Source organism: Macaca mulatta, chromosome 15 (genome assembly GCF_049350105.2).
Source record: "Macaca mulatta isolate MMU2019108-1 chromosome 15, T2T-MMU8v2.0, whole genome shotgun sequence".
Taxonomy (NCBI): domain Eukaryota; kingdom Metazoa; phylum Chordata; class Mammalia; order Primates; family Cercopithecidae; genus Macaca; species Macaca mulatta.
In genome coordinates, this window is record NC_133420.1 from 95,882,654 (window position 1) to 95,909,009 (window position 26,356).

General features: G+C 39.6%; 1 pseudogene; it reads left to right on the plus strand.

Annotated features, from left to right (window-relative positions):
- Positions 1-2,301: 2,301 nt before the first annotated feature.
- LOC695135 (ras-related protein Rab-13 pseudogene) lies at positions 2,302-3,175 on the plus strand (annotated as a pseudogene).
- Positions 3,176-26,356: the final 23,181 nt, after the last annotated feature.

Here is a 26,356-nt window from a genome sequence, read left to right on the forward strand (position 1 = left end):
GAGTAAATTTCTTAATCAATCTAAGATTCAATTCCCTACTTTGTAAAAGTAGAATAATGAAACCTCATAGGGATGTGGTGAGAGTTAAATGAAGTAATGAATACAGAATACTAGTGCAGTGTGGGAACATAGCAGACATTCAGTAAATGACATATACTATTGTGTGCCTTCTGCATGCCAGGTTTTTATGTTATCTCATTTTAAACCTTAGAAATTTGGTTCCCTTACTTTGCTGTATATTGGAATCACCTAAAGAGACAAAAGTCGTTCATGTCTAGTTCTTATGCTCAGACTCTGAATTGTGACCTGAACTTTGGGGTTTTTAAATAGCTCTCCAGGTGATTCTAATATGCAGCAAAGTTCAGGAACCACTACCTTACAGCAATGCAGTGAGTTATGTATTAGCATACCCATTCCAGAGTTAAAAACCTTGGAGATGGATTTACTTAAGATCATATGGTTAATGACAGAGATGGGAAGAATGGTCTTGATGTATATCATTTGACAATAACAGTAGGTCACAAAACTTTTTTTAAGTTATAAAATATCATGAAGAATTCAATGCTAATTTTTATTTTAAAAGTTAATTATATGTATAAAAGACTTTAAATATGTTTACCAAATATATTTATCAAATAAATATATACCCACACACACACATACATATATATATATATATATGTTTTGGGGTAGAATTAATATTAAGTTTTGTTTTAGTTTCTGCACTGTGATGATGTTTCTAAATGTTTTGCAAGAAAAAGTTACTTTTTTAATAACAGAAAAGAGCATATGTGTTATTTCTTTTAAAAATCAGAAAGCTGGATATAAAAAGGTTTATAAGTTCAAGAATGAACATCCTTAATTTAAGGGACCTGGAGAACATTCAGATGACAATATCCAAAGGCAAAAGGATACATGATTCTGAAGCCTGGAATAGAGGTGTGGGCTGGATATGTAAGCTTCTTTTTGGAAGCACCTGTTAGATTTAAAATTACTACAGGCTTTCCGTCAATTGTAAGGTATCAAAGAGTTCTAAGACTTTCTTACTGATTTGGTATTAAAACTTGTATCCTTTTCTTTTAATTTCTTCTGCCAGCATCTTAGTGTAGTCCTGATTAGTTCATGACTAGAACATTTCTAGAGCCTTTTAATTAATCTCCTTTATTCTAGTCTATCTATATTTCAATCTATTCTGTATACCTCTTCAGTAATACTTATAACGCTCCACTAAACCTTCTGCTTAAAAAAACAATGGCTTCTCATTATCTACTAAATGAAAGTTCAAATTTCTCAGGCAATAATTTAAGACTTTTCATGATCTGGCCCCTTCCTGTTTGTCTACCTTTTTCACCTGATCCTCTGGTCAAACATGATTATTTGCTCAAATACACTATTTATTTGTCTGCTTCAGTCCCTTTATACACATGCCTCTCCATGTGCTTTAAATATCCCCCTGTATCTGCACCTTTTCAAATTCTGCCCATTCTCTGAAGCTCAACCCAAATGCTAGGTTCTTCATAAAAGCCTCCCTTATGATGTTCACTGGAAGTCATCACAGCTCCGGGCAAATTTGTCACTCACGTGTGGCACTCACATGAAATTTATTAACTACCTGGAATGTGGTTTACCATTTACAAGTCATGTAACTATAGAAACTCATTTAATTCTCACTAAAAAAATTACTGCATAGGTAGATAAATGCATTTTTTTAATGGAGAGAATGTGTGGTCTGAGATCATACAGTTAGTAAGTGGAATACTCCAGATGTAATTCCATTCTTTTCAAGAATGGGATAGAAATCCTAAGAAGTTGATCTTTTGTATTCTTTAAAATTGTGGTAAAATACACGTAACATAAAATTTAACATCTTTACCATTTTAAGTGTACAGTACAGTGGCATTAATACACTCACATTGTTGTGCAACCATCACCACCATTCATTTTCAGAACTTCTTTCATCTTGCAAAATTGAAAGTCTGCACCTATTAAACAATAATTCCCTATTCCCACCTTCCTCTAGCTACTGACAACCACCATTCTACCTTCTGTTTCTATGAATTTGACTACTCTAGTTATCTCATACAGGTGGAATCACACAATATTTATCCTTTCATGACTGGCTTATTTCACTTAGCATAGTATCTTCAAGGTTTATCCATATTGTAGCGTGTGTCCAAATTTCCTCCCTTTTTGCGGCTGGGTAGAATATGTATATGTACCAAATTTTGTTTATCCTTTCATCTGTCAATGGACCCTTGGGCTGCTCTCACATTTTAGCTGCTGTAAATAATGCTGTTACAGCTTCCTGGCCTGGGCTCCGTGCTGCTCTGTTTGCCAATAGTCCAGTCCCGCCTACCAGTGCGGGGCGCTCCCCACCCCTCTCCCGGCTCCCCCGGTGTCCGCCATGGCGGAAGCCTACAACCACCTCTTCAAGTTACTGCTGATCGGGGACTCGGGAGTGGGCAAGACTTGTCTGATCATTCGCTTTGCAGAAGACAACTTCAACAACACTTACATCTCCACCATTGTAATTGATTTCAAGATCCGCACTGTGGATATAGAGGGGAAGAAGATCAAACTACAAGTCTGGGACACGGCTGACCAAGAGTGATTCAAGACAATAAGTACTGCCTACTACCGTGGAGCCATGGGTATTATCCTAGTATACGACATCATGGATGAGAAATCTTTCGAGAATATTCAGAACTGGATGAAAAGCATCAAGGAGAATGGCTTGGCTGGGGTGGAACACCTCTTGCTAGGGAACAAATGTGACGTGGAGGCCAAGAGGAAGGTGCAAAAGGAGCAGGCCGATAAGTTGGCTCCAGAGCAAGGAATCCGATTTTTCGAAACTAGTGCTAAATCCAGTATGAATGTGGATGAGGCTTTTAGCTCCCTGGCCCAGGACATCTTGCTCAAGTCAGGAGACCGGAGATCAGGAAACGGCAACAAGCCTCCCAGTACTGACCTGAAAACTTGCGACAAGAAGAACACCAGCAAGTGCTCCCTGGGCTGAGGACCCTTTCTCGCCCCCCCACCCTGGAAGCTGAACCTGAGGGAGACAGGGCAGAGGGAGTGAGCAGGGGAGAAATAGCAGAGGGGCTTGGAGGGACACATAGGTAGATGGTAAAGAGAATGAGGAATAAAAGGAGAAGAGAAAAGGAAAAAGCAGAAAGGAAAAGAAGGAAGAGAGAGGAAGGGAGAAGGGAGAGGAATGGATTGAGGAAGTGAAAGAAGGTAAGGAGGTAGGAAGAGGGAGGAGGAAAGGAAGGGGAGATGGCCTCAAGCTTCAGACCTTACCTGGGTTTTCAGGGCAAACATAAATGTAAATACACTGATTTATTCTGTTACTAGATCAGGTTTTAGGGTCCTGCAAAGGGCTAGCTCGGCACTACACTAGCGGATTTGCTCCTGTTCTGTCATTTTTCATGGTCTTCCTTGGTTTTAAAGGCCACCATTTGCACATACACACACACACAAAATAATAATAATAATAATGTTGTTATAAACATGGGTGTACAAGTATCTGCTCAAGTTCTTGCTTTTAATTCTTTTGGATATATAGCCAGAAGGGGAATTGCTGGATCATATGGTAATTCTATTTTTAACTTTTTGAGAAACTGCCAAACTGTTTCCATAGTGGCTAGGTTGCACCATTTTACATTCCCACTAGCAGTGCACAAGGGTGGCAATTTCTCCATCCTTGCCAACACATCTTCTGTGTTTTTTGTTTGTTTGTTTGTTTGACAGTAACCATCCTAACGGGTGTAAAGTGGATCTTTTGCATTTTAAGGAGTTAAAACAGGAATTTCAAACTCAAATATTAATAGAGGGCAAGGAGGTAACTGTAAACAAGTGAGACAAGCCCCATTAAGATGATCTGTGGCACTGGACACTCAGTCTCAGGGTCTAGGAGGTAACAGGAATTGGCTGATACAATAGCCACTTGTAGAGCCCATGGAGTTATTACTCAGCTGTACCAGATTACGGCTCTGGCAGATCTTCATGCAGATCTTTCATGCATTACATGACATCTTCTGATTTTTAAGAATTAAGTAATGGTTTTGAATTTAGAGCCCACTGCAAGCCAATATTCTATAGTCAACTAGATTTAGATGAAAGGATGTGAATATAGGACTGTGGGTATAAATAGAAGCCTTCCCACATTTGCAGTGAGAATCTCACTCCTGGGCAAGACAGCAGAAATTCTGTGGTGGAACAGGTGCTGAAACCTAGCACCTGGAAGATGGCTGATATGGCAAATGAGAGCTGATGACTAAGAGCTCCAATCCTTTGGGCTCCTGCTTAGCAGGATGTAGAGGAGAGGCATCATGCTGGGGATTTCCCCTTTCTCAAACACTGATGACCGTAACTTCATCCAGCTTCTATGCTTTAGACACTACTACTGGTTAAGGGTGCTAGGACCATTCTGCTGCAATTGTCCCTCTGCACAAATCAGCAGTGGGAGACATCACCTAGGCAAATTCTCTCTCAAGATACAGAGAAGCATATGGGACCACTAGAAATATATCAAGGAGAAGGTTGGGCTGCGCATGTTTATATGGGGCCCATGAGAATGTTCTCCAGTATTTGCTTTTGGGGATGAACTACAGCCTGTTAGTTACATCCAGAACTGTGTAGAGCAGAGATAGGCAACCTTTTCCTGTAAAGGGCCAGATGGTAAATATACCAGGCTCTGCGTTTCACTTATAGTCTATGTCACATATTCTTTGTTTTATTTTGTCTTTTATAACCCTTTAAAAATATAAAAACCATTTTTAGCTCTTGAGCCATATAAAAACAGGCCATGGGACAACTCATGGCCTGTAGTTTGCCAGCCTGATATAGAGAAAAATCCCAGTAACATTGTGTATACCTCGCCTTTCCAATAGATTGTCAAGAGTCATTCAGGAAATTAATGACTTTTTGCATCCATTGTGGTTTCTAGCATGTTGCCTTATGAATACATGGGAATGACAAATACTGGTAGGTAAATGGATTCACAACTAAGAAGGGAGTTTTCAAATATTTTAAGCCAGGAGGTGATATCCTAGATCAGCTCTAGGATATAACCTTCTTACAGTTTTCTTTAAACAGAAACTCAGTGTCAGCAACTCATCAGAGATAGCAGGGCTCACCATTTGTGGCCTGACAGGATGCGGAGATATTAGAAAGGCAGATGGATGCCTTTCTGGATGAGAGGCAAAAGGCAACAGGAGCTGTTTTCTTTTTTTCTGTGTAAAGAAGCCAGAGTAGTTTTGTAAAGAATAGGTGAGAAGAAACGGTAATAATACTTATATTTCATGGAAAGAACAAAGATTATAAACATTAAAACCCTGTAATAACACACAGATTTGAGATTTAAGTTAACTTAATTTATTTATCTGAGGCAGGATCTCACTTTGTTGCCCAGGTAGGAGTGCAGTGGCACGATCTCAGCTCACTGCAACCTCTGCCTCCTGGGTTCAAGTGATTTTCGTGCCTCAGCCTCCCAAGTAGAGATTGTATTTTAATATCCCAAATTCAGGGTGCAACCACTGGGCAATGTTGACTTAAATAGGAATAAATAAGAGTATATTGCCAGTGAACACATAATATTGTCCTTACTTCCTTTGTGAAATGTCTACTTTAAAGAGGAATTTTATAATATTCTTAGGTTTCCAATATTAAATGTAGAGCTCCAGTAAGGATTTGAGGCAGAATTTTATCTGTGGTGGAAAAATTATGTTCACTTAATAAACTTTTTTTATTTGGCCTTATGATTTCAGCGCCCATGCCACTCCCTGGGCACAACGTAATGGAGATAAGTTAACATTTCCAAGTCTCTAGGATACCAGTGTTTATACTGTCCTGATCAGGGTTTACTATGTGTTAGCAAAGTAGGAAGCTCTGAGTGTCATATGCAGGGCCCCAAGTCAGTGTCTAATCTAAAAATATTTCATTATTAGTACTCAAGAATGGTAATAGGACTATAAAAGAAATTATTCCTATGGGTTAAAACACAGAAACTACCAGAGTATCCTGTTAAATTGTAACACCTGTAAAGAAATAATGACATGTGAATTAACCCATTATCGGTCTTTAAGAACCCAAGAGGGATCCATTTTTCAGGTTACTAACCATCCATTGGTCAGCAGAGGAGAACGCCCTCAAAGCAAAAGATTTGACTGTAGAAGAGTTATAGTGACCCAGCATGTACAGGGCATGTAGGCCTGGATGGGGCCGAAATGGGAACTCTGGAAAGTGAAGAGAGATGTGAGTGAGGAAGGATGAAAAAATATGCTGAAAGAAATAAGGGCATACAAAATACACATGTACTTCCTTCTTAAAGCTGATAAGACTCAACCCTTGCATCATTAATTGAGTCTCCTAAGGTATAGAATTCAATAAAGAGACCAGCAACTACAGAAATAGAAGTAAGTAGTTTCTCAATAGATCCTTAAGAGTTGTAAGTGGTATTATAAGTATTGCACTATTCTAGATGTTATTAAGAGATGAGAGGGGAAAGCTAATATGTTCTCAGTATATACTGTGCACTCACCCATTATTTAGTTATCTCATTCAAGCCTCGCAACTACCCTGTAAAAGAGGCAGTAATTCTTATTACATATGTGAAAATTTAGAGTCAAATAGCCCATGTGACTTATACAAAGTTACTTGGCATAAAGTTTAGAGCTTAATAATTCTTGTTATTAAGTGCTGTGCTGGAAGATTTACATGCATCTCTTATTAAATATCAAAGGAGTCCATTAAGTAGATATTAGTAGTATCTTTATTTCATAGCTAAGTAATCAAAAGGTCAGTCAGGTTAATTACTTTGTTTAAAATAAGTGAGGATGCTGCGATTGAAACACACACTGACTGTTCCCAACCCTTAACTGAAGGATTACATTGCTTTCCAGGTAAGAAGTCCCTGGCTTCTGTCTTTGAAGCAATGCTTCCTATCTTACTATTCCAAAGGACATTTTTATATAAAATATATTATATAATATAACCATGTGGAGCAAAAATATAACAAACTCTCTTCGACTGGCAAAAAAAAAAAAAAAAGAAAATCCTCATCCTTTTCCTCTCTCCCCGCATTCCTCTTCCTTCCTCAATGATCTAAACTTCCTTTTGGGTATGGACCCCCATTACCAACTACAGGCAGATACGAAGAGCTAGAAGGGAGATACCTAAGCATGCCATTTAAAAGTATCTTGGACCATTTCAGGTGTGTATCCATTTAAGGTAAATTTCAAATTCCCGTCAACAGGTCTGTTTCCCTCCTCTCTTCCTATTTCCAGAGATAAAGTCTACATTGAAAAGGGAAGCAATTGTGTCCTTGTGAGGGTGAGACAGGGCTTCGGGAGCCCACGTGGATATTTTGCCTGCCTTGTCTTTCAAGATATCTGATTGATTTCTGTGAGGACATTTGTCTGATTTGACAACAAGGTCCCAGACTGGCATCTCCTTTTTTTTTAGACAGTCTTGCTCTGTTGCCCAGGTTGAAGTGCAGTGGCACAATCTCAGCTCACTGCAACTTCCGCATCCTAGGTTCAAGCGATTTTCCTGCCTCAGCCTCCCGAGTAGCTGGGACTATAGTTGTGCGCCACCACGCCCAGCTAATTTTTGTATTTTTAATAGAGACAAGGTTTTGTTGGCCTGGCCGGTCTCGAACTCCTGACCTCAGGTGATCCACCCGCCTTGGCCTCCCAAAGTGCTGGGATTACAGGCGTGAGTGCCTACGCCTGGGCTGTCATCTCCTCTTAAAGTCTGGGATCCGCTCTTCATTGGCTCTGACTGCTTTTGTCTTCACCCACTCTGGTTCCTGTCAATGACGGTGTTCAGCAACTGGCTGCATCATGAGCACATTTCATGGTCATCAGATAACTGCTGGGCTCATACTACCACAGCCTCCTGGTGTCAGAGACTTTTAGAGGTGCTACCTTTGCATTCCCTTATCCCTAATGGGTGACCCTCTCTGAAGTTTCTGCATGGAAACTTCATCCCCTTTGTCCCGCTGGAAACTTCTTGGATAAGGAGGGATGACAGCTATAGGTACCAGTGAGCTGGTCCTTGAGCCCACTACTTATATGGGTTCTTTTTTGTTTTCATTTTTTGAGACAGTCTCACTCTGCCACCCAGGCTGGAATGCAGTAGTGCAATCTCAGCTCACTGCAACCTCTGCTGTCTGGATTCAAGCGATTCTCCTGCCTCAGCCTCCCGAGTAGCTGGGATTATAGGCGCCCGCCACTGTGCCCAGTTAATTTTTGTATTTTTAGTAGGGATGGAGTTTCATCATCTTGGCCAGGATGGTGAACTGTTGACCTCATGATCCACCCACCTCGGCCTCCCAAAGTGCTGGGATTACAGGCGTGAGCCACCGTGCCCAGCCTTTATATGGGTTCTTAAGTACTACTATACATTTAGAACCTCCTGCAAATCCAACATTGGCTCCAGTGCAAATGTGAAGCAAACTTATGATACTACTGCGTCATTTCTAACTGCCAGGAAGGCTTAGGGAAAGCACTTCATGTCACATGCTGTGTCTCTCGAAAAAGGCATATTTACCCTAACCAGTTGAAAACTTCTGTCAACATAAAATTCGAACGCAAAAGTTATAGCAATTACCAAAATCTGGAAGCAACCAAGATGTCTTTCAATAGGTATATAAACTGTGGTATAGCCATACAATGAAATATCCATCATTAAAAAGAAATGAGCTATTGAGCCATGAAAAAAACATAAAGAAAGCTTAAATGCATATTGCTAAGTGAATAAAGACAACCTGAGAAGGTTACATGCTACAATTACAACTATATGACATTCTGGAAAAGGAAAAAACTATGGAGACAGTGAAAAGATCAGTGGTTGGCAGGTTTTGGGAAAATGAACGCAGGGGTTTGTTTACAACAGTGGAACAATCATACACCGCATAATGTTTTCATCAATGACAGACCACATATAGCACCAAAGTGGTCCCATAATATTATAACGGAGCTGAAAAATTTCAATTGCCTAGTGACATCACAGCCATCCCAATGTCGTAGCACACCATATGACTCACGTGTTTGTACTGATGTGTTTGCAGTGATGCTGGTGTAAACACACCTACTACACTGCCAGTTGTATAATGGTATAGCACATACAATTATGTACAGTACACAATACACAATAATGATAATAAAGGATTATATTACTGATTTATATATTTACGATACTATATTTTTTATTGCTTTTTAAGAGTGTACTGTTATTTACATATCTTTTTAAAAGTTAACTGTAAAATGGCCTCAGGCAGGTTCTTCAGGTGATATCCCAGAAAAAGGCATTGTTATTATAGGGGATGACAGCTTCATGTGTGTTATTTCCTCCAAAGATCTTCCAGTGGGACAAGCTATGGAGGTGGAGGACAATGATATTAGTGATCCTGACCCTGTGTAGGCCTAGAGCAATGTTTGTGTTTGTGTTTTAGTTTTTTTTTTTTACAGAAATGTTTAAAAAGTTAATATAATTAAAAATTACAAAAGTAGAAAAAAGCTTATAGAATAAGAATATAAAGAAAGAAGATTTTTGTATGACTGTACAATGTATGTGTGTTTTAAGCTAAGTGTTATTACAAAAGAGCCAAAAAGTTTTTTTAAAAATTATAAGGGTTTTCAAGCCTGTAATCCCAGCACTTTGGGAGGCCGAGACGGGCGGATCACAAGGTCAGGAGATCGAGACCATCCTGGATAACACGGTGAAACCCCGTCTCTACTAAAAAATACAAAAAAAAAAAAAACCTAGCTGGGCGAGGTGGCAGGCGCCTGTAGTCCCAGCTACTCGGGAGGCTGAGGCAGGAGAATGGCGTAAGCCCGGGAGGCAGAGCTTGCAGTGAGCTGAGATCCGGCCACTGCACTCCAGCCTGGGCTACAGAGCGAGACTCCGTCTCAAAAAAAAAAAAAAAAGAAAAATTATAAGGGTTTTGTTTTGCGTTGTTTTGTGAGACAGGGTCTCACTCTGTCACCCAGGCTGGAGTGTAGTGGCGTGATCATGGCTCCCTGCACCCTCAACTTTCCCAGGCTCAAGTGATCTTCCTGCCTCAGCCTCCCGAGTAGGTGGGATTACAGGTGCCTGCCACCACACGTGGCTAATTTTTGTATTTTTTGTAGAGGCCAGGTGAGACCAGCTCTCACCATGTTGCCCAGGCTGGTCTCGAACTCCTAGGCTCAAGTGATCCTCTTAGTGCAGCCTCCCAAAGTGCTAGTATTATAGGTATGAGTTACTGCACCCAACCAAAAGGTTTACAAAGTAAAAGAATCACAGTAAGCTAAGATTAATTTATTATTGAAGAAAAAATTAAATATATTTTTTTTGAGACGGAGTTTCGCTCTGTCGTCCAGGTTGGAGTGCAGTGGTGCGATCTCGGCTCACTTCAAGCTCAGCCTCCCAGGTTCACACCATTCTCCTGCCTCAGCCTCCTGAGTAGCTGTGACTACGGGTGCCCACCACCGTGCTCAGCTAATTTTTTGTATTTTTAGTAGAGACGGAGTTTCACCGTGGTCTCGATCTCCTGACCTCGTGATCCACCCACAACAGCCTCCCAAAGTGCTGGGATTACAGGCATGAGCCACCATGCCCAGCCAAAAATTAAATAACTTTAATGTAGCCTAAGTGTACAGGGTTGATAAAGTCTACAGTAGTGTACAGTAATATCCTAGACTTCCACATTCACTTATACTTTCTCACTGACTCATGCAGAGCAACTTCCAGTTCTGCACATTCTATTCATGATATGTGCCTTATTGAGGTGCACCATTTTTACCTTTTATACCATATTTTTGCTGTACCTTTTCTATGTTTAGATACATTTAGAAACAGAAATACTTACCCTGTGTTGTAATTGCCTATGGTATTCAGTACAGTAACCTGCTGTACAGGTTTATAGCCTAGGAGCAATAGACTATCCATATACAGGTGTGTAGTAGGTTATATCAACTAGGTTTGTGTAAAGTACTCTCTATGATGTTCACACAACTTGGAAATCTCCAAACGATGCATTTCTCAGAAAGTATTGACACTTGACTGAACTCTGTATGATAATGTAATTATGGATACATGTTACACAACACTTGTCAAAATCCATAGAATGTACAAAACAAAGAATGAACCTTAATGTAAACTATGGCTTTAGTTAATAATACTGATTTAATATTGGCTCATCAATTGTAACAAATGTGCCACACTAGTGCATAATATTAATAATAGGGAAAGCTGGATTCCTGGGCAAGATGGCCAAATAGGAACAGCTGTGGTCTTCATCTCCCAGCGAGATCAATGCAGAAGGCAGGTGATTTCTGCATTTCTGGCTGAGGTACCCGGCTCATCCCATTGGGGCTGGTTAGACAGTGGGTATAGCCCAGGGAGGGCAAGCTGAAGCAGGGTGGGGTGTCACCTCACCCAGGAAGCACAAGGGGTTGCAGAACTCCCTCCCCTAGCTAAGGGAAGCTGTGAAAGACTGTGCTGTGAGGAATGGTGCATTCTGGCCCAGATACTATGCTTTTCTCATGGTCTTCACAACCAACAGACCAGGAGATTCCCTTGGTGCCTACACCACCAGGGCCCTGGGTTTCAAGCACAAAACCGGGCAGCCATTTGGGCAGACACTGAGCTAGCTGCAGGAGGTTTTTTTTCATACCCCGGTAGCGCCTGGAATGCCAGCAAGACAGACCCATTCACCCCCCTGGAAAGGGGGCTGAAGCCAGGGTGCCAAGTGATCCGATCCCACCCCCACGGAGCCCTTCAAGATAAGATCCACTGGCTTGAAATTCTCGCTGCCAGCACAGCAGTCTGAAGTTAACCTGGGACACTAGAGCTTGGTGTGGGGAGGGGCGTCTGCCATTACTGAGGCTTGAATAGGCAGTCTTCCCTTCACAGTGTAAACAAAACCACCTGGAAGTTCGGACTGGCCAGAGCCCACCACAGCTCCACAAAGCCACTGTAGCCAGACTGTCTCTCTAGATTCCTCCTCTCTGGGCAGGGCATCTCTGAAAGAAAGGCAGTAGCCCCAGTCAGGGGCTTATACTTCAAACTCCCATCTCCCTGGGACACAGCACGTGGGGGAAGAGGCGGCTGTGGGCGCAACTTCAGCAGACTTAAACATTCCTGCCTGCTGGCTCTGAAGAGAGCAGCAGATTTCCCAGCACAGCGCTCAAGCTCTACTAAGGGACAGACTGCCTCCTCAAGTGGTTCCCTGATCCCCGTGCCTCCTGACTGGGAGACACCTCCCAGCAGGGGTCTACAGATAGCTCACACAGGAGAGCCCTGGCTGGCATCTGGCGGGTGCCTCTCTGAAACAAAACTTCCAGAGAAAGGAACAGGCAGCAATCTTTTCTATTTGGCAGCCTCTGCTGGTGATACCCAGGGAAACAGGGCCAGGGGTGGACCTATAGCAAACTCCAGCAGAGATGCAGAAGAGGGGCCTGACTATTGGAAGGAAAACTAACAAACAGAAAGAAATAGCATCAATATCAACAAAAAGGACATCCACACAAAAACCCATTGGAAAGTCACTAGCAGCAAAGACCAAAGGTAGATAAACCCACAAAGATGACGAAAAAACAGCACAAAAAGCCTGAAAATTCCAAAAACCAGAATGCCTTTTCTCCTGGAAAGGATCACAACTCCTCGCCAGCAAGGGAACAAAACAGGATGGCTGACGAATTGACAGAAGTAGGCTTCAGAAGGTGGGTAAAAACAAACTCCTCCAAGCTAAAGGAGCATGTTCTAACCCAATGCAAGGAAGCTAAGAACCTTGAAAAACGGTTAGAGGAATTGCTAACTAGAATAACCAGTTTAGAGAAGAACATAAATGACCTGATGGAGCTGAAAAACACAGCACAAGTACTTTGTGAAGTGTACACAAGTATCAATAGCTCTATCAACAAAGCGGAAGAAAGGATATCAGAGATTGAAGGTTAGCTTAAGGAAATAAAGCATGAAGACAAGATTTGAGAAAAAGGAATGAAAAGAAATGAACAAACCCTCCAAGAAATATGGAACTATGTGGAAAGACCAAATCTGCATTTGATTGTTATACCTGAAAGTGACAGGGAGAATGAAACCAAGTTGGAAAACACTCTTCAAGATATTATCCAGGAGAAGTTCCCCAACTAAGCAAGACAGGCCAACATTCAAATTCAGGGAATACAGAGAACACCACAAAGATACTCATCAAGAAGAGCAACCCCAAGACACATAATCATCAGATTCACCAAGGTTGAAATGAAGGAAAAATTGTTAAGGGCAGCCAGTGAGAAAGGGCAGGTTACCTATAAAGGGAAGCCCATCAGACTAACAGCGGATCTCTCTGCCGTAACCCTAAGCCAGAAGAGAGTGGGGGACAATATTCAACATTCTTAAAGAAAAGAATTTTCAACCCAGAATTTCATATCCAGCCAAACTAAGCCTTCATAAGTGAAAGAGCAATAAAATCCTTTACAGACAAGCAAATGCTAAGGAATTTTGTTATCACAGGGCCTGCCTTAAAAGAGATCCAGAAAGAAGCACTAAATATGGAAAAGAAAAACCGGTACTAGCCACTGAAAAAACAAACCAAAATGTAAAGAACATCAACACTATGAAGACACTGCATCAACTAATGGGCAAAATAACCAGCTAGCATCATAATGACAGGATCAGATTCACACATAACAATATTACCCTTAAATGTAAATAGGCTAAATTCCCCAATTAAAAGACACAGACTGGCAAACTGGATAAAGAGCCAAGACCCATAGGTGTGTTGTATTCAGGAGACACATCTCATGTGCAAAGACACACATAGGCTCAAAATAAAGGGATGGAGGAATATTTACCAAGCAAATACAAAGAAAAAAAAAAAAAAGCAGGGGTTGCAATCCTAGTCTCTGATAAAACAGACTTTAAACCAACAAAGATAAAAAATGACAAAGAAGGGCATTACATAATAGTAAAGGGATCAATGCAAAAATAAGAGCTAACTATCCTAAATATATAGCACCCAATACAGGAGCACCCAGATTAATAAGCCGTGTTCTTTGACACCTATAAAGAGACTTATACACTCACACAATAATAGTGGGAGACTTTAATACCCCACTGTCAATATTAGACAGATCAATGAGACAGAAAATTAACAAGGATATTTAGGATTTGAACTCAGCTCTGGACCAAGCAGACCTAATAGACAGTTCCAGAACTCTCCACTCCAAGTCAACAGAATACACATTCTTCTCAGCACCACATTGCACTTAGTCTAAAATTGGCCACATAATTGAAATAAAACACTCCTCAGCAAAGGCAAAAGAATGGAAATCATAAAAAACAGTTTCTCAGGCCACAGTGCAATCGAATTAAGATTAAGGATTAAGAAACTCACTCAACACTGCACAACTACATAGAAAATGAACAACCTGCTCCTGAATGACTACTGGGTAAATAACGAAATTAAGTCAGAAATAAATAAGTTCTTCGAAACCAATGAGAACAAAGGCACAATGTACCAGAACACTGATAAAGCAGTGTTTAGAGGGAAATTTATAGCACTAAATGCCTACATGAGAAAGTGGGAAAGATCGAAAATCAACACTCTAACATCACAATTAAAAGAACTAGAGAAGCAAGAGCAAACAAATTCAAAAGCTAGCAGAAGACAAGAAATATCTAAGATCAGAGCAGAACTGAAGGAGGTAGAGACACGAAAAATCCTTCAAAAGATTAATGAATCCAGGAGCTGGTTTTTTGAAAAGATTAACAAAATATATAGATCACTAGCCAGACTAATAAAGAAGAAAAGAGATAAGAATTAAATAGACAATAAAAAATGATAAAGGGGAGATCACCACTGATCCCACAGAAATACAAACTACCATCACTGCATACTATAAACACCTCTACACAAATAAGCTAGAAAATCTTGAAGAAATGGATAAATTGCTGGACACATACATCCTCCCAAGACTACACCAGCAAGAAGTTGAATCCCTGAATAGATCAATAACAGGTTTTGAAATTTAGGCAGTAATGAATAGCCTCCCCACCAAAAAAAGCCCCAAACCAGATGGATTCACAACCGAATTCTGTCAGAGGTACAAAGAGGAGAAGGAATGGTACCATTCCTTCTGAAACTATCCCAAACAATAGAAAAAGAGGGACTCCTCCCTAACTCATTTTATGAGGCCAGCATCATCCTGATACCAAAACCTGGCAGAGACACAACAAAACAAGAAAATTTCAGGCCAATATCCCTGATGAACATTGAAGTGAAAATCCTCAATAAAATGCTGGCAGACAGAATCCAGCAGCACATCAAAAAGCTTATCCACCATGATCAAGTCGGCTTCATCCCTGGGTTGCAAGGCTGGCTCAACATACACAAATCAATAAACATAATCCATCACTGAAACAGAACCAATGACAAAAACCACATGATTGTCTCAATAGATGCAGAAAAGGCCTTTGATGAAATTCAACACATCTTCATGCTAAAAACTCTCAATAAACTAGGTATAGATGGAATGTATCTCAAAATAATAAGAGCTATTTATGACAAACCCACAGCCAATATCATACTGAATGGGCAAAAGCTAGAAGCATCCTCTTTGAAAACTGGCACAAGGAAAAGATGCTCTCTCTCACCACTCCTATTCAACATAGTATCGGGAGTTCTGGCCAGGACAATCAGTCAAGAGAAAAGAAATAAAGGGTATTCAGATAGGAAGAGAGGAAGTCAAATTGTCTCTGTTTGGAGATGACATGATTGTGTATTTAGAAAACCCCATCGTTTCAGCCCCAAATCTCCTTAAGCTGATAAGCAACTTCAGCAAAGTCTCAGGATACAAAATCAATGTGCAAAAATCACAAGCATTCCTATACACCAATAATAGACAGCCAAATCATGAGTGAACTCTCATTCACAATTGCTACAAAGAGAATAAAATACCTAGGATTACAACTTAAAAGGGATGTGAAGGACTGCTTCAATGAGAACTACAAACCACTGCTCAAGGGAATAAGAGAGGACACAAACTAATGGAAAAACACTCCATGCTCATGGATAGGAAGAATCAATATCATGAGAATGGCCATAGTGGTAGATTCAATGCCGTCTCCATCAAGCTACCAATTACTTTCTTCACACAATTTGAAAAAATTACTTTAAATTTCATATGGAACCAAAAAAGAGCCCATATAGCCAATACAATCCTTAGCAAAAAGAACAAAGCTGGAGGCATCACACTACCTGACTTCAAACTATACTACAAGGCTACAGTAACCAAAACAGCATGGTACTTGTACCAAAACAGATATGTAGATTAATGCAACAGAGCAGAGGCCTCAAAAATAATGCCACACATCTACAGCCATCTGATCTTTGACAAACCTGACAAAAACAAGCAATGGGGAAATGATTCCTTATTTAATAAATGGTGTTGGGAAAACTGGCTAGCCATATGCAGAAAACTGAAACTGGACCCCTTCCTTACACCTTACACAAAAATTAACTCAAGATGGATTAAAGATTTAAATGTATGGATTAAAGATTTAAATGTAAGACCTAAAACCATAAAAACCCTAGAAGAAAACCTAGGCAATACCATTCAGGATGCAGGCATAGGAAAAGACCTCATGACTAAAACATCAAAAGTAATGGCAACAAAAGTCAAAATTGACAAATGAGATCTAATTAAACTAAAGAGCTTCTGCACAGCAAAATAACTGTCATCAGAATGAACAGGCAACCTACAGAATGGGAGAAAATTTTTGCAATCTATTCATCTGACAAAGGGCTAATATCCAGAATCTACAAGGAACTTAAATTTACAATAAAGAAACAACCCCATCAAAAAGTGGGCAAAGGATATGAAAAGACGCTTCTCAAAAGAAGATATTTATGCAGCCAACAAACATATGGAAAAAACCTCGTCATCACTGGTCATTAGAGAAATGCAAATCAAAACCACAATGGGATACCATCTCACTCTAGTTAGAATGGCGATCATTAAAAAGTCAGGAAATGACAGATGCTGGAGAGGATGTGGAGAAATAGGAACGTTTTTACACTGTTGGTGGGAGTCTAAATCAGTTCATCCATCGTGGAAGACAGTGTGGTGATTCCTCAAGGATCTAGAACCAGAACTACCATTTGACCCAGCAATCCCATTATTGGCTATATACCCAAAGGATTATAAATCATTCTGCTATAAAGACACATGTACATGTACGTTTACTGCAGCACTATGTACAATAGCAAAGACTTGAAACCAACCCAAATTCCCCTCAATGTTAGATTTGATAAAGAAAATGTGGCACATATACACCATGGAATACTCTACAGCCATTATAGAGAATGAGTTCATCTCCTTTACAGGGACATGGATGAAGCTGGAAACCATCATTCTCAGCAAACTAACACAGGAACAGAAAACCAAACACCGCATGTTCTCACTTATAAGTGGGAGTTGAACAGTAAGTACACATGGACACAGGGAGGGCAACATCACACACCCGGGCCTTTTAGCAGGTGAAGGGCTAGAGGAGGGATAGCATTAGGAGAAATGCCTAATGTAGATGATGGTTTGACGGGTGCAGCAATCTACTATGGCACGTGTTTACCTATGTAACAAACCTGTACCTTCTGCACATGTAATCCCAGAACTTAAAGTGTATATATATATATATATATATATATATATGAATATTCCCACCAAACTCTGGGTTTGGGAGAATTGGCTCACAGGATCACAGGAGCCAGTATCAAATCTGATACTGGCTCTCAACTAGGGGATGCTGCTAAGGGATAGAGTGTTTGGTAACAGGGTGGCTGTGTCACAGCAGCCAGCATTAATCCAATGACTGAAATAAAGAATCATCATTTACTCAAAAAACAATAATAAATAGGAAAAACTGGTGGGAGGAATGAGGGAGAATGTGGGAACTCTCTGTACCTTCCACTCAATATTTCTATAGCAAACTGCTAAAAAAAAAGAACGATTAATTTTTTTAAAAAGCATGAAACAGATTTTCCTTGGGATTCCATTACTGTATTTTTCTCCCCACACTATCTTTCCAGGGTTTCAGGCTTAAAAGTGAGTAAAGACTTTGATCTCCTACTTTTCCCAAACCCCTCTCCAAAAGACTGAAGGGCTATTTTTTACTTTCCCTTACTGGCTTTTAGGAGCATAAGATGTCACATCCTCCTCTTTCCTCAGGAGGTATTTGCCCCACCTCCAATCTCTTCTACTAAGAGGTAAAGATGTAAGACAACAGTGAAAGGAGCTATCCTGTCAATAAGGAGGAATAGTGAATTATATTATTATTATACAAATCTTATTACTAATTGTACAAGTAGAAAAATCTTTTTTTTTTTTTTTTTTTTTTTTTTTTTTTTTGAGACGGAGTCTCACTCTGTTGCCCAGGCTGGAGTGCAGTGGAGCGATCTTGGCTCACTACAAGCTCTGCCTCCCAGGTCCAGGTCATTCTCCTGCCTCAGCCTCCCAAGTAGCTGGGACTACAGGCGCCCGCCACCACACCCGGCTAATTTAGGAACACAGAAAAGTGTGTGTGTGTGTGTGTGTGTTGGAAAGTTGGTAGTAATAATCATAGCTATACTTTATTGAGGGCTCATTATGTACCTTATAACAACCCTCTGTATTGTATGTTCTAAAAGTTGCATCAGTTAGGAATGTGCTTGTCCACATGAGCAGAAAAACCCTGTAAATAACACAGAGTGAGAGAAGTTTATTTGGTTCACACAATAAGAAGACCAGGCAGGGGTAGAGGTGGGGTGGGGAGGTAGGTAGAATAGGATCATTTATGGCAGCCCAATGGTAACATTAGGGACCCATTTTCTATTTTCTCACTCCATTGTCCTTAGTGTGTACATCTTTGCCCTCAGGATTTTCATATCAAGGTGGAGATACTCTATCTCCAGGTATTGCATCGGCATTCCAGGTGGGAAGTGGAAGGGAGAAGGAAGCAGGAAAGTTCTCTTACAAGGAAAACAACAGCTTTTCAAGAAACCCTTAACTTACGCCTTATTGTCCAGAATTGTGACACAAGGCCACCCTCAAACAGCAAGGGAGCCTGGAGAAGTATTTTAGAAAAGCCCACACTGCTACTCCAACAAAATTGGAATCCTGCTATTAGGGATGAAAAGAGAATAGATTTGGAGTAGGCAATTAGCATTGTCTTCCACAAACACCATAAAAGGTTATTAATTGAAACTTATAGGTCTTTCTACTACTTCTGACTATCATCCTCTTCTCATGTAATAATCACAGTTGATTTTTTAAGTCATGTTTAAACGACAGAATGGACATGTATGGGAGAGACTGGAACAACTTCAGTGGTGCAAAGGGGATATGTGCAAAGAAAAAAAAATAGAGTTGAGTCTGAGCAAGTAAATTGAGATGAATTAGGCATGAATTGACAATGGCCCTTACAGATTAGGCAGAGGAGTTTGGCTATTATACAAAGACTAAGAAAGCCACTGTGAATTTTGAACAGAAGAATGAAATGTTTCTATAACACGAGAATACATATTTGTTGTCATACCGAGATTCTTAATCCCTTTCCAAGCTGAGTCAATATAGTTATCAACACTTTGCTGCTTACCACCTCCAGAGCAACATGCCAGAGAATATGAATAGATCACTGGAGCATGATTCACCATTAATTAACAGCATTATTCTTTTTGGTGATTTATAAAAGATAAAGGAACAATTACTGTTTAACTAGAAATCTCTATAGATATGAACGCCTCTTGTTTTCTAAGTTGATTCTGCAGCTAGTGTCTTTTTAAAAGCCATATGGATATGGTTTAAGCTTTAAAATGATCAGCTAATTCTATTCAAGCTCAGTGTATATATAATTCATTAGAAAATACTTCCTTTCCTACCACCAAAATACCTCAGGGAATATATATTTTTTCACTCATTTGAATTGTGTCAGCTCTGTTACAAAAGAACTTCTTTCAGATGACATGAAAAAGAGTTTACATGACTTTCCTGAAATACTTTTAGATAGTGTTTAGTGTTATTGGGAGCTTTCAGTACCAAAAAATATTTAGAAAGTCAAAAATTTGTTCTAATTCTTAAGCAACTTGAGCTTTTTAAGGAACCTCCTGCTCTGATATTTCAGGAGGTAATTTTTCTATGATTCTGCTTGTACATGTTTTCTCCTGCAACCACAAAGTTTTGATGTTACTGCATTTTGGGACCACCCTACCATTTGAAACTTCTTAATTTGAAGACATTTTTTCTTTATAGTTTTTTATTTTGCTTTTTTCCTGTAGGAAATCATGAAAACAAACAATAACAACAAAAAATGGCCGGGCATGGTGGCTCACACCTGTAATCCCAGCACTTTGGGAGGACAAAGCAGTGGATCACTTTAGGTCAGGAGTTCGAGACCAACCTGGCCAACATGGTGAAACCCTGTTTCTACTTTAAAAAGTACAAAATTAGCTGCGCATGGGGGTGTGCACCTGTAATCCCGGAGGCTGAGGCAGGAGAATCACTTGAACCCAGGAGGTGGAGATTGCAAGATGGTGCCACTGTACTCCAGCCTAAGCGACAGAGACTCTAAAAAAAAAAAAAAAAAAAAAAATTATAGAAAATTATAGAAGCATTTCCTCTTCTGGCTTTCTTAATAACTTTGAATATAAAAGTTAACTTTTATTTACACATTTCACTTATTTTTTTACCAACTAACTTTAATATTATTTACTATAAAAGGGTTCACTAGTTTCTCAAATTTATCTACCTTGTTGATTTTATCTTAATAAATTTGGCTAACAACTGGTCATGCTGATAGCAGTAAGATTAATTTATATCCTACCAGCTTATAGTGCATGACAATTTGGCCCACGGATAGATTGGATTTTACCTTTGAACTAAATATGTAAAACTGTAAATATTATTTCAATAACGATACCATCTACTTAAGAAAACATATTGTCTGTCACTATAAAATTACTTCAGTAATAGACATTTAAGATCTTTTTTTAAAAAAATTTTTGAGACAGGGTCTCACTTTGTCTCCCAGGCTGGGGTGCAAGTGGTATGAGCTTGGCTCACTGCAGCCTCAACCTCCTGGGTTCAAGTGATCCTTCCACCTCAGCCTCCCGAGTAGTTAGGACTACAGGCACATGCCACCACACCTGGCTTATTTTTGTATGTTTTATAGAGACAGGGTTTTGCCATGCTGCCCAGACTGGTCTTGAACTCCTGTGCTGGTAAGATCTTAGTAAAAACATGCCATCTTTCTTCATAAAAATAAAAGCTAAATGAAACCAATAACCCAAAAATAAAAAAGGTTAGAGTCTCTAGAGTTGAAACTCAAAGTAAAATTTCCTTTGGGACAGAGAACTGAACCACATAGTCCTGATTCTATCCTTCAGACTTGTCTTTCATTAACGTCCAACACTAATTAACACTGCCACCACCAAAAATCTAGCCTCAGACATGAGCTGCTCATTCCTTAACAGTCTGCCCTAAGGATGACGTGTAATCCTTTGTTTAATATAAGAAAACAGAGCTAAGGCTGATTTTTAAAAAATTGTTTTTAAAAATTGAAAGAGAATCAAAAGAAAACTAGGTGATCTGACTTTGAAAATTTAGCCTTTTCTCCAGGTTTGTAGGTACATTCCAATGCTGTGGGAGCCCAATAATATAGGGTTAAAACTAGTTGCTGTATCAGATAAACTCTGAAGACTAACGCAACAGATGAGTATTTCTTGTTGTCCCCTGGCTCTTTCTACCTTTTACTGAGCCATCTCGCACACATCTTCTATGATGTCTACCTATATTACGTCAGATGGAGAAAAGCCCTGGAGACTTACTCCTGTTGTTGGAGGCTGGGGAGCCATTATGGGTCATGTAGCAGTTGCAGCGATGGAAAGCACTGAAGACAAAGGCAGGAGCTACAGGGCTGCCCTTTGCTCTTCAAGGTAAGAGAAGCCCTTGATCAGAGGTGGGATCTATACCACCCTATATTGGGCTACTCCATGCTACATTCTCATCACGCCTTAAAACCTAGCAGACTTGAAATCAGTGGTCTTGACAGAACATCTAATATATTTCAATCCCTTCTTCTAATATAAATGCCGTATTTAGCTCACAAAAAGTTGACCTATTTCTTTGTTTTTGTACTGTGAAGTATGAGTGAGTATTCAAACTTTGTCACAGTCTATCATGTTCTATTTGAAAGAAAAACAAGTTTGATTGATGTTGCACAGGATTACATCTGGAAATGAGTGAGACAAAATTTCCTCATGCTCCTTCTGACCATTTTGTAGGCAAGCTAAAATTGCTTTGCAGTCCCTAGAGTTGTGGGTGGGAGAACAGGCAGGTCTTAAAAGAGCTTACAAGCTTCTCCTTACATGTAGATCTGCCTCTCTTTTCACTTTTCAGGGACTGGAGGCACTTGTCTTAGTAAGACTAATGACTAATTTTCTTGGGCCTATTTGGAACAAGAGAACACACACCCTTGCCAGTAGTTATTTTAGTGTTTTTCCTCGCCATTTTTCCTTCTCTTTGAAACTTGAGGGGTACTTAATGGTGAGCTGGAATAAGGCTCTGAAACTTACTAATTTGAAATAATTAGTTGAATATAACTTTCATCAAGCCATGGTTATTCGAAGTCTAATGTAGTCATGTAGCATTAAAGTCACAGGAAACAATCTCTAGGATTATGCTAAAATCTCCAAACACAAAAATTAGAAAGAGGATAAGACATAATACCTCGTAAAAGTCAAACCTGGATGCAAAATAAGAATGAATTTGGAAAAACATTTTCTTTAAATATGCCATGCATGAGTAACTATCTTGAAAACTGTCACATGATAATGATTATTGGAAGCAAACAGGTAGTTAACTACGTAAAGTATAGAGAAAGACAAAAATAATGTATTATCTATATCTAATACTGTCTAGACAAGAGAATAGCCTGATTCTAGTTGACTGACCCCAGATTTTACTAAAGAAATATCCTGAAAGGACAAAAGAATAACACAACAGGCCACATTTAATTGACATCAATTTTCTGGGTGCAACATTCAAGTGTCCGCACTTACTGCTCCCTAAGCAACTTGTTGGAAAATAATAATTCATTTTTATTTATTTATTTATTTATTTATTTTGAGAGGGAGTCTCGTTCTGTTGCAGGCTGGAGTGCAGTGGTGAGATCTTTGCTCATTGCAACCTCTGCCTCCCAGGTTCAAGTGATTCTCCTGCCTCAGCCTCCTGAGTAGCTGAGACTACAGGCATGCACTTCCATATCCAGCTAATTTTTGTATTTTTAGTAGAGACGGGGTTTCATTATGTTGGCCAGGCTGGCCTGGAACTCCTGACTTTGTGATCTGCCCATCTCAGCGTTTTGAAGTGCTGGGATTACAGGTGTGAGCCACCGTGCCCAGTCGGAAAATGCTAAATTATTAATTAAACAAACATTTCTTGAAATTTTACTTTTGTAGTAGATACTTATCTCTTGATTTTTAGGAGCTTTTTAACCACTGGGAGAGCCAGATAAAGAAAAGATCATGTCAGAGATGGATGTGGCTATGATGATATAAGCACAAATGCACCTGGAAAGGCATCTCAAATCAGTCTAGGGAATTGGTGAAGGCCAATGGTGGTAACAAGCTCAAACTCTGGAGTCAGACCCTCTGGGCTTAATTCTCCATTCCATAACTTAATTGTTGCATAACCTCATGCAAATCAATTCATCTCTCTAAACACGAATTTATTAATCTGTAAGACAAGGAAAAAAGAGGCAGCTTTCCTAATGAAGTTTAAATGAGATTATGTATTAAAACATTTGGCATAGTGCCTGGAGACTGTAAATGCTCAATTTATGTTGGCGATTGCTATTTACAGAAGAGATGGTGCTTGAACTGGGCTATGGAATAAGTAGGAGTTAGAAAATAGGGAGGCAGCAGAGGGCATTTTCAGGGAGAGGCAATGACATGTGATAGGCACAGAGACATGAAACAGTATAACATCTCTCGGTGACAGCAAGTGGTTTATACCTATTCAAATTTAGTTTATTTTCCTAAAACCAATTATGCCTTCACAGTTTGCATGTAAATAACAAAAAAGGTTTCCTACAAACATGTGTAAACCTCTCAAGAATTCCTTCAGATATAACTTTCTCCCAACCCTCCTCATTCATTGGTTCACCAATGGGTTCAATTTGGCTTCCTACCTTGGTTTCTGCTCTTATTCTCTCAGATTTGCATTGTTTACTGCAGACCTGACTCTGCACTTCCAGGGGACACACATCCTGGTGTTTTCCTACTGATACTATAGTAGAGATATGCCTTACCATAGAACCTCAGCCATCCTCCTGGATACTCCCTAGCCTGCCCTGCCATTGATCTTGCACCACCAGACACAGAGGATGACTGGACTATTTTTTAGAAAAGTAGGCTGGTACGAAATTACAATGAGCTTTCTATGTTCAGTTTAGGAATCTGGACATTTTCCTAAAAGCCATGAAAAATTGCTAAAAATTGTCTAGAGGAAAGACATGATCAGATTTCTATTGTAAGATCATTCTAGTAGGAGTTTCCAGATTAGAGACAGAAAAAAATCACTGGAAATGTCTCCTCAGGTAATCCCAGTGAGATGGGACCTGTTCAAAAACAGTGGCAGCAGGCAAGAAGCAAAAGCAGTGAGAACGAGTGAGATTAAGGAAATAGAATGTCCTGAACTTGGAGACTGATTGGCTAAGAAAGTTAAGTTATAGGGAGGTGTCTAGGATTACTACTAGATTTCCAGCTCAGGTGACCAGAGGGGTGGTGATTCCAATCATCAAGAAAAGGAATACAGGAAACAAACATTAAATTGGAGTATAAAAGTAATGAGGCCAAATTTTGGATATTTTAAATTGAAGTTGATTATGGGACATAAATGGAGATGCCCATTCGCAGAGAAGTCTGGGATTCTTGAACATTCAGATTTTTTTATTTTTATTTTTATTTTTTGAGACAGAGTCTTGCTCTGTCGCCCAGGCTGGAGTGCATTGGCATGATCTCGGCTCACTGCAACCTCTGTCTTCCTGGGTTCAAGCAATTCTCCTGTCTCAGCATCCCAAGTAACTGGGATTACAGGTGTGCACCACCATGCCCAGCTAATTTTTGTAGTTTTTGTAGATATGGGGTTTCATCATGTTGGCCAGACAGATTTTTGATTTAACATGTGGAAGGAATGTGCTTTATGAAGATGAGGATTCTTGTTTTCAGACAAATATATATATATATGTTCTATTAGAAATGAGTAATTCTTCTGTTCTAGAAATCACTGGTGATTTTGGATGCATGTTTAAATCATAGAGGGTCTGATTATCATTGGATTAACTGACTGAATCATTCTAAAAGGTATGGCTATCATACACTTTACCTTCTACTAGATTAGTTTGCTCTCTTTTATTTTTTAATATTTATTTATTTATTTATTTATTTATTTATTTATTTATTTAGAGATGGAGTCTCACTCTGTTGCCCAGGCTGGAGAGCAGTGGCACAATCTCAGCTCACTGCAATCTCCGCCTCCTAGGTTCAAGCAATTCTCCTGCCTCAGCCTCCCAAGTAGCTGGGACTACAGGCGTGTGCCACCACACCTGGCTAACTTTTTATATTTTTAGTGGAGACAGGGTTTCACTGTGTTAATCAGGATGGTCTCGATCTCCCAAAGTGCTAGCATTACAGGTATAAGCCGCCACGCCCAGCCAGTTTGCTCAATTTATATAACCATTGGTACCCTAGAGGGGTAGCTTGGCAAATACAGGCCCTTGTCTGAGTGTGTGTCCTGACAATTAGTTACTAACTTACGGTCTTGACAAAATTATTTACGTTTCTGGTCCTCATTTTCTCACTATGTAAAAATGAGAATTGTAATAGTACCTGTTTTCTCATGTTGTGAAGACAGAGTTAACTCACAGAGCAATGACTGGCACAAAGAAAACCCTCAATAAATGTTAGTTATAATTACTGTCCAAGATAATACAGTCAAACTCCATTGTAAAGCATCTCAATTATTGCATAATTTTAGTTTCACGTAAGCAAAATCTTACCCATCATGAGCACAGGCATAAATCATTGCAAATTTATAAGCTGCACTGATTTTTTGAAAATATTTTTAACTAACAATGAAGATTTTATATATATGCCACATTAATAACAGTATACACATTGAGAGATATAAACACAAGAGGAACATAGCCACAAATGTGATTAAAATGAACACGTGTTAAAAGTATTTAAATCATACCTTGGATTTACATAGTTGTTTTTTTTTTTTGAGACAGGGTCTCACTCTGTGGCACAGGGTCCCACTCTGTCACCCAGGGT